Here is an 8,562-nt window from a genome sequence, read left to right on the forward strand (position 1 = left end):
ATATAAAAGATACGTTGCTTAAGATCAGAGAACAACTTAAAGTTATAAGATCATAAAAAGTGCCCCCGCTGTATTCGGAGGTCCACCTTTGTAAAGATGGCGGAAAGATTACAAGATGCGAAGGAAACAGTTGAAACGTTTGCAAGACTTTCAGGCCCTTCACATGTGAATGACCAAGGATTAGAGTTCTTTAACAAATCAAAAGGTACAAACAAGCTTGGGATCTCCGATCGGTGCTATCAAAAATATACACGTTGAAGACCTGGAAACAAACCAAGGGGGTGTCCAGAATACGGACACCCTTCCAAATGAACAACCTCACACAACTTTCATCAACGAACCGGGTCTGTACTAGTACTATGAGCAGAAAATTAATCATCGGATTTTTAAAGGTGAGCAAAACGCTCACCCCCTGATTTTCTCTATAATAAATGAGTAAGAAAACTATTAATTGGGATGTAAAAGAGATGATAAAAGAAACAACAGCTAAGAAAAGAAATGGAGAACTTATACCTGATGATATTCGTTGTCTTATCGTAGGTTCGTATGGGTCTGGTAAGACGTTTTTGTTATTTAACTTCTTATTACAGACAGGTTGGTTAAACAATAATTACTTCTACATATATTCTAAAAGCATGAATCAGCCAAAGTATGAGCAGTTAAAAGATCGATTTGAAAAGGCAGAACTAAAGTTTAAGAAGCAAATAGCAACGTTCTTAAGCGGTAATGATTCTATTGTACCTATTGATGAATGTGAAAAATACTCTGTCGTTGTGTTTGATGATTACATTTTAGAGAATCAAGATACTGTTAGAAATTACTTTACAAGAGGTAGGCATAGACATTTAGACTGTTTCTATCTTGCACAAACATATTCAAAAGTACCTAAACAGCTTATAAGAGATAACGTCAACTTCCTATGTATATTCAGGCAAGATGATACTAATCTCAAACATGTGTATAATGAGTTTGTTGGAGGAGATATGTCTTATGATAAATTTAAAGAGATGTGTTCAAAATGTTGGCAAGAAGATTATGGTTTTATAGTAATTGATATGACAAGGAAGGTAAACAATGGTAAGTATAGGAACAAGATAAAACACTTTATAGACGTTTGACGTTTTAACGTTGGACGTTCTTTGACGTTTATTGACGTTTTTTCACGTTTATTGACGTTCTTTGACGTTCATTGACGTTTGTTCGTTTGCTATACAATAAATGGATGAGAAAGAAATTGATAAGAATATTAAGTTGAAGGAGTTCTTGATAAAGGGCTTCAAATCTTGGAAGAAAGAAAGAGCAGGTATATACGATAAATTTAAGACACAAGAGCAACCTGTAATTGATGCTATTCAAAACTTAGGAAGTGAGATCAAAGAAGTAGCAGAACAAAATAAAAATCTAATAACTGAACTTGTTCCAGTTGCACATAAGACGGCTTCAATAGATCCTAGTCTATTAGAAACACCTAAAAAGATAACTTATGATAGTTCTCCAAGTAGTAGTGATACGCCTATAACGGGAGAAATAAAACAAATGAGGAAACAAATTAAAGACAAAGTGGAAGGAGTAGAACCTTTAACAACAGCATAGTCATTTGGTAAGATTGCAACGAAATATTATAGTAAAAGAAATGATACTGTGTTTGGAATAAGAACTGTAGAAGAAGATGGAAAAATAATAATCAAGATAGGAAATTTGGAAGTTAAAGTGAATGGCGGTGATTTGATAATTAATGGTAAAACTTATAAAGGAACAGAAGGCCTATGGGAATTGTTAACGACGAATACTAATAAATCCATTGAAGATTATGATGATGATGATTTTGAACAGTACAAGGAAATAATAATAGACTCAGATGCTGCCTTCCAAAATTATAATCGAGATAAAAAGGTAGCATCTAGTAGAGGTTCAAAGTACATTAATATTATCAAGCCTATTTGGGATAATTATATTAAACCAACTTTACCCCCAACTCCTAAAAAGAACACGACACCTAAAAGGACTGGTGAAGGAATTAAACAATATACCGAGATACCTAAAGAATATGTATGGATGGATGACGTGAGAAAGCTTATAGATAGGCTAATTGTCATAGATGGAGAAGAAAAGGCTGGAAATCATAACTTTTACAATGAGAAAGTAGGTATAGTTAGTATGATTAATAATAAGCTTTCACAGTTTATTCCTAATGATCCAAAAGGTATAGGTTATTTGATTAAGATCTTAAATACATTACCACCACGATTCTGGAATGATGAGAAGCTTGGGAAAGGGTTAGTAAATGATTTGATTAATAAACTCTCATTTGAATTACATATTCCAGGTTTTAGATTTTGCGGGCCTGGGACTAAGCTTCAAGAAAGATTAGAGAGAGGTGATGAAGGTATTAACCCATTAGATGAGGCTTGTAAAGAACACGATATATACTACAGAGACAATAAAGATACAGAGTCGAGACATATTGCAGATAAGGAACTAGAAACTAAAGCATGGAAAAGAGCATTTAGTAGTGATGCGCCAATTGGTGAACGATTAGCTGCTTTTGGGGTTGGTACTGCTATGAATGCTAAGGTTAAGTTGGGATGGGGATTATAAGTTTTTGATTGTTATTATGTATGAGTCTTTTATGTGATTATCCCATCAAAGCGCCAAGGGGGAGTTTTAACCACCACCTCCTTACAGAACGTTCATCCTCAAACAGTTTTTATCAACGATGTTTCAAGATTTTCTTTATAATAAATGGATTGTGTTGAGAGTTACGAGTTACAGAGTTTTGAAGCTAACACAAGAACATTTAATAATATCACGAGAACATCGAGATTGATCGAAATTTTTATAATTTCGAAGATTATACATTGTATTATTAAAAGTGAATGTCACCCGGAAAAATACCAAACTGTGAAAAATAAGTTATTATTGGTTTGGTTAAAAACAGGAAGAAGGACACCAGGAAACTGAATAATACCCATACGACAAAACAATTTCTTCAGTGAAAGTGTAAAAGATGTGTTTTCTATGCATACGTCACAAAACTATTATTTCATAGTCTAGAATGTACTGGCCCGGAAGGACATGAGAAAGAAAAATAACAAATGAGGCAAATATAAAAAACTCCTGGTTTCTAAACCAGGGGTTCAGTTTTGGATGCAGGCTCGTTCAGTCACGTTCAGCCTTGTTCAGTCTTAGATCGAGTCTCGGTCGGTCTTGGCTCGCATCTGAAAACGCGTTTTAGTCTCGTCTCGAGTATACGCGAAAGTCTCGTCTTAACGATTCTTGGTTAAGTCAACAGTATTGATGGACCAGAACATGTAAGTTGTGTATTTTATGGTTTTTCTTAATTTTACACATCAGTATGGTCAGGCAATGCAATTCTCACAGTCCTCGTAACCGTAGGTTATGATAAACCCGAGTAGTAGTATAATAACAGTAATAATAATAATTGTAATAGCAGTATTCTATTGTAATGCTATGCATTCTTGATTTATTTATCAATTCATGTATTGCTGATGGATAATCACGTCTGTTATTTAGAACATTGAGATAATGCTAATAATCTATTCACAAGTGGGTGACTCACATATTAATCCGTCATCATTATCGGGTCTAGAATAGCCCTGTAAGAGTCACACCCACATCTTGTATAGATAAGCTCACATAATAAAATGAGATAGCAAAAGGTAGATTACTGAGTAGTCATTGTTTCTCATAAATAACTATAACCCCATTCTCCTACGTCAGGTTGAGTGAGTATTAGTATTCACATAGTAAGTAGATACTATATGACCGAGGTAAGCACGAGTAAGTGATAGATATGGATGAATAGGTACTGAATAACCTTAATCATCAAGATAATTACCAATATAAATTATCACAATATCAGTGATATAATTGTGATATTATCTGTGATCTGTAAATATCATATTATCTGTGATAATAATTTGAATGAAGCTAACAAAGATATTGAGTTCGATTTCAACGTGGGTGATGGGTTCGTACATCCACACAAAGCAGATTGTCATATGACTTTTGAAGTTGTTGGTGCATCAGTTGGAGGAACATTTGGCGCAAATGATACTATAAAACTTGTAGATAACTTCTTCCCATTCTTCTTTTCTCAAATTGAGGTTAGAAAGCATGGAGTTGTTATAGATAAGATTGAACTACCAGGAATAACATCTACAGCTATTGGAACATTAAAGATTTCCAAACCAGAAGTTGAATATCTAAAACAAGCAGGATTTGAAACAGATGATAAACTTGGTCTAAGAAAGGACTTTAGTCTTTTGTATCCATTAAGATTAATTCCAGGCTTTTTAAGTGATTATAAAGAGGTTATGTGGAAAGGCGGATTGAGAATAACATTTACAAAAGCTAACAACATTAACGATGTCTTGTACAAATGGACTGGATCAGGGGCAGCTCCTCATGATGGAAAAATAACAATAAAAAGTATGGAGATAAGAATGCCTATTGTTGAATACGAATCTAATTATGAAAACAAGTTAAAGTTGAATATTCTTAAAGAACCTAAAATCATGTTTTCATTCCATACTTATCAATGTGTTCAAAAGACTGTTGTAGGTTCTTTCTTAGAGTTTGATGTTACTACTCAATTTAATTCTAGACAATTTGATATGCCTGATTTCATAATTGTAATGTTCCAAACTGATAGAAGTGGCAAACAAACAACAGATGCAAGTAAGTTTGATCATTGTAAGGTAAAGAATATCTATCTCAAGAATGGAAGGAATGAGGTATTTCCAAAAGAATCAAGAAACTTAGATATTGCTAACAAGGATTATTTTAAGATGTATGAAGATTATACTGCGTTTAAGAGAATAACATGTGGCAACACCGAAATGTACTATGACCCTAAAGAGTTTATAGACAACAGACCAATGTATGTGATTAATTGTAGTAAGAGGAAGAAGGTATCGGTAAATGAGAGAACAAACATAAAGATTGTTGTAGACTTTGCAGAAGCTGTGGCTGCTAATACTATATGTTATGCGATTTTAATTGGACAAAAGAACTTTACATATGATCCCAAGAATGAGAAAGTGGTAGAAGTGTTTTAGATAGTTAACAAAATATCAAAAACAATTCAAGGATCTAAGGGCCAGTATCACTGGCTCTTTATCAGTTAGTCATAGGCGACTTTAAAGGGTATCGAAAGGATACCCTTGCATCCTCAAACTGTTTTCATTAACGATTGTTTCATGGAAGTTTTTCCATTAAACGAAATTGACAAAAATGATTAAATATTTTTTGGCGAAGATAAAAATTGAAGAGTGTTGATTGATTTTCTATATAATAAATACGATGGCGAGTCATATTGAACTTTTAAACAAGCTTGGAAGTCTTGAACAAAAACAAGTTATTGGATTAAGAGAATTAGAATTAGATACAGAATTTAAGATTGTGAAAATGGAAAAGATTAAAACTAAGTTTGGAAAGAGCATATTAGCTGAGTGTGAGAAGTTCAAGTTTTTCTTCCACCTAGATTTACAAAACACTTAACAGATAAAATGATTGATGAGATCGTTAAAGATGGAATAAAAATCAAATACACTGGTCTAAAAGAAAACTATCCAACTGTTGAGTTCTGTATGTAAATCCAAAAAATAACAAAAATGAACAAAAATATGTTGTCATAAGTAAAAAATGGAGTGATTAGAATGGATCCCCAAAAAAAGTTTATACTTACTAACAATTTCAATGTAATTGTGAAAAATGTGCAAACCGAAGTTCAAGTAGTTTTTGATATTAACGGCTGTCTATTCAGTTTGAATTACGATCAGTGGACAGAGTTTAAGAAGTCATTGTTTCCTATAGAGAACGAGGTTAACAGAAGATTCTATTATCAGTATCCGAACTTGTAATTTTGAGTATGTTTTAAGTGTTTTATGGTTATAAAGCCATAAAACTGAGATCTTTGAATATACAGATACAACTCAGTTATTGAAATCTGGTATCACTAAATGCTTCAATTCTAGAGATGTGTGGAAGAAAGAGAGAGAAAAAAGATGTAAGAAATACATTTTGTATATGGAACACTAGCGCGTGCATGTGGCACGTTTTGGAACTAAATAGTGGCTCTGTAGACAAGGCCGCCGTATAACAGCGCAACATTCTCTCTCTGTCGTTCAGAGCTGATGGGAAGGAAAAAGAAAGAAACTCAAGAGATATTTCATCATGTATTACGTTTTCTCCCCGAAGGAGACTGCGTCACGGATTCAATGACGTCATGTATTACGTTTTCTCCCCGAAGGAGACTGCGTCACAAGAGCGCCCTCTCTCCGCTGCTAAAGCTCTGTTGAAGGAAGAGGCTAATGCATATATATGTATGTTGGCGTGAGGAGAAGGAAAGAGAGAGGCTTCTCTGAACTAAAACTGGTTTTGTAAGCTGAATATATGTATGTGCGTCTGGCGTAACCAGCGAATCAACATACTTAACTTTAACTTATCATCATTCAGCCATCTGTGAGCCGATTTCGATCAAACAAAAACTATTTTTTCAATCAAAGGCAGCACTATAAGTTATAAGTTTTAGATGTAAGTTTTTATGATTTTAAATGTCATAAAAGCATATTCAATCTCACTTTGGGTTATCCCTCTGTGTTAAAGTGCACAGTGGCGGTTTCTTGGGTCATTCTGTGTTGACTAAAAATATATACGAAATGTGTTAGCTTGGAGTTTTGGCCCAGAAGTAACCACCCCTAACTACTGACCGAGACAGTCAGAAGTGTCAGAATAGAAGGAAATCTGTAAATGTTTTATGGAAAAAGGAAATTATTTTGACTTCCGAACGTGGGAAGACTCTTTTGTGATTTGTCGTTGGAACGACAATGGAATAGTGTTTGTAATATCATACTGCGAAAGCGTGGCGCAATTGAAAGAAGTCTCGAGGACTCAGCAACTAACAAGTAAACCTTACGTTTGGGTGAATCGAGTTGCTGACTGAGACATATATGAGAAAGTAGTACTAAATGTGGTCAGTATTTCAGTGAAGTTGTAGGTGCGAAGCTCCAGGGGTTTAGGAGATACAGCTACCAGAACATCATATGGAAGTACAGAATAGTCTTCATACAGTTGGAGGTAAAAGCTCTGTAAGACCTCTTGTAACGACAAAAGGTGAATAACAAATATATGGGTATATATTAGGACTAGGGGGAAGTCATATAGTAAGGGTATACTTGACGGCGGCCATCTTGAAATCCGCCATTTTGAATTAAGTTTAAGTTTTTAAAATAGGAATAGGGTCATGTGATACATGATTTAAGGCGCAAATTTAATCAGAAGAACAATGGTCACGTTAATTTTGAGTTATGCACAATTGGTAAAAAGTTACAGGGAAATTAAATATTGTTGCAGCATATGTATTAGTCCTTTACCCCATCTTGTAAATTTTGTTTTAATGATAATAATTAAATAAAAAGCAGGTGGATAAATATTGGGTCTATGGTAAGAGTTGCCTTGATGGCGGCCATGTTCAAATCCGCCATTTTGAAGCAGACAAAAGTTTTAAACAAAACGCATAACAGTGATACCTTATTAATAGCACATTTTACCATAACTCCAACGGTATAACCATTTTTGCTTTATCATTAACCAGCACAAAATTAAATGGATCGCTCCTTACGACTACTGCTTTGACGGAATTGTTAACTACAGATGTGTCATGTGTAACTCGATTGCCTTTGTCAGGTGTGCTCACTCTGAGCAGAGCATTTGTGCAAGTCATGCACTCTTTTCTGAACTACATATTGATTGTACTAATTGAGGACTTTTCTGGAAGAAAGACCAAAGTTCAATTATGACTCAATTCCTCTTTGGTCATTTTCCCTTAAATTAGCAACTTGTTTATGCGATAACAAATGATGGTTAATGATAAAGCAAAAATGGTTATACCGTTGGATTTATGGTAAAATTTGCTATTAATAAGGTATCGCTGTTATGCGTTTTGTTTAAAACTATTGTCTGCTTCAAAATGGCGGATTTGAACATGGCCGCCATCAAGGCAACTCTTACCATAGACCTAATATTTATCCACCTGCTTTTTATTTAATTATTATCATTAAAACAAAATTTACAAGGTGGGGTAAAGGACTAATACATATGCTGCAACAATATTTAATTTCCCTGTAACTTTTTACCAATTGTGCATAACTCAAAATTAACGTGACCATTGTTCTTCTGATTAAATTTGCGCCTTAAATCATGTATCACATGACCCTATTCCTATTTTAAAAACTTAAACTTAATTCAAAATGGCGGATTTCAAGATGGCCGCCGTCAGGTATACCCTTACTATATGACTTCCCCCTAGTCCTAATATATACCCATATATTTGTTATTCACCTTTTATCGTTACAAGAGGTCTTACAGAGCTTTTACCTCCAACTGTATGAAGACTATTCTGTACTTCCATGTGATGTTCTGGTAGCTGTATCTCCTAAACCCCTGGAGCTTCGCACCTACAACTTCACTTAAATACTGACCACATTTAGTACTACTTTCTCAGATATGTCTCAGTCAGCAACTCGATTCATCCAAACG

Source organism: Thermobia domestica, chromosome 4, assembly GCF_964235325.1.
Source record: "Thermobia domestica chromosome 4, izTheDome1.hap1.1, whole genome shotgun sequence".
Taxonomy (NCBI): domain Eukaryota; kingdom Metazoa; phylum Arthropoda; class Insecta; order Zygentoma; family Lepismatidae; genus Thermobia; species Thermobia domestica.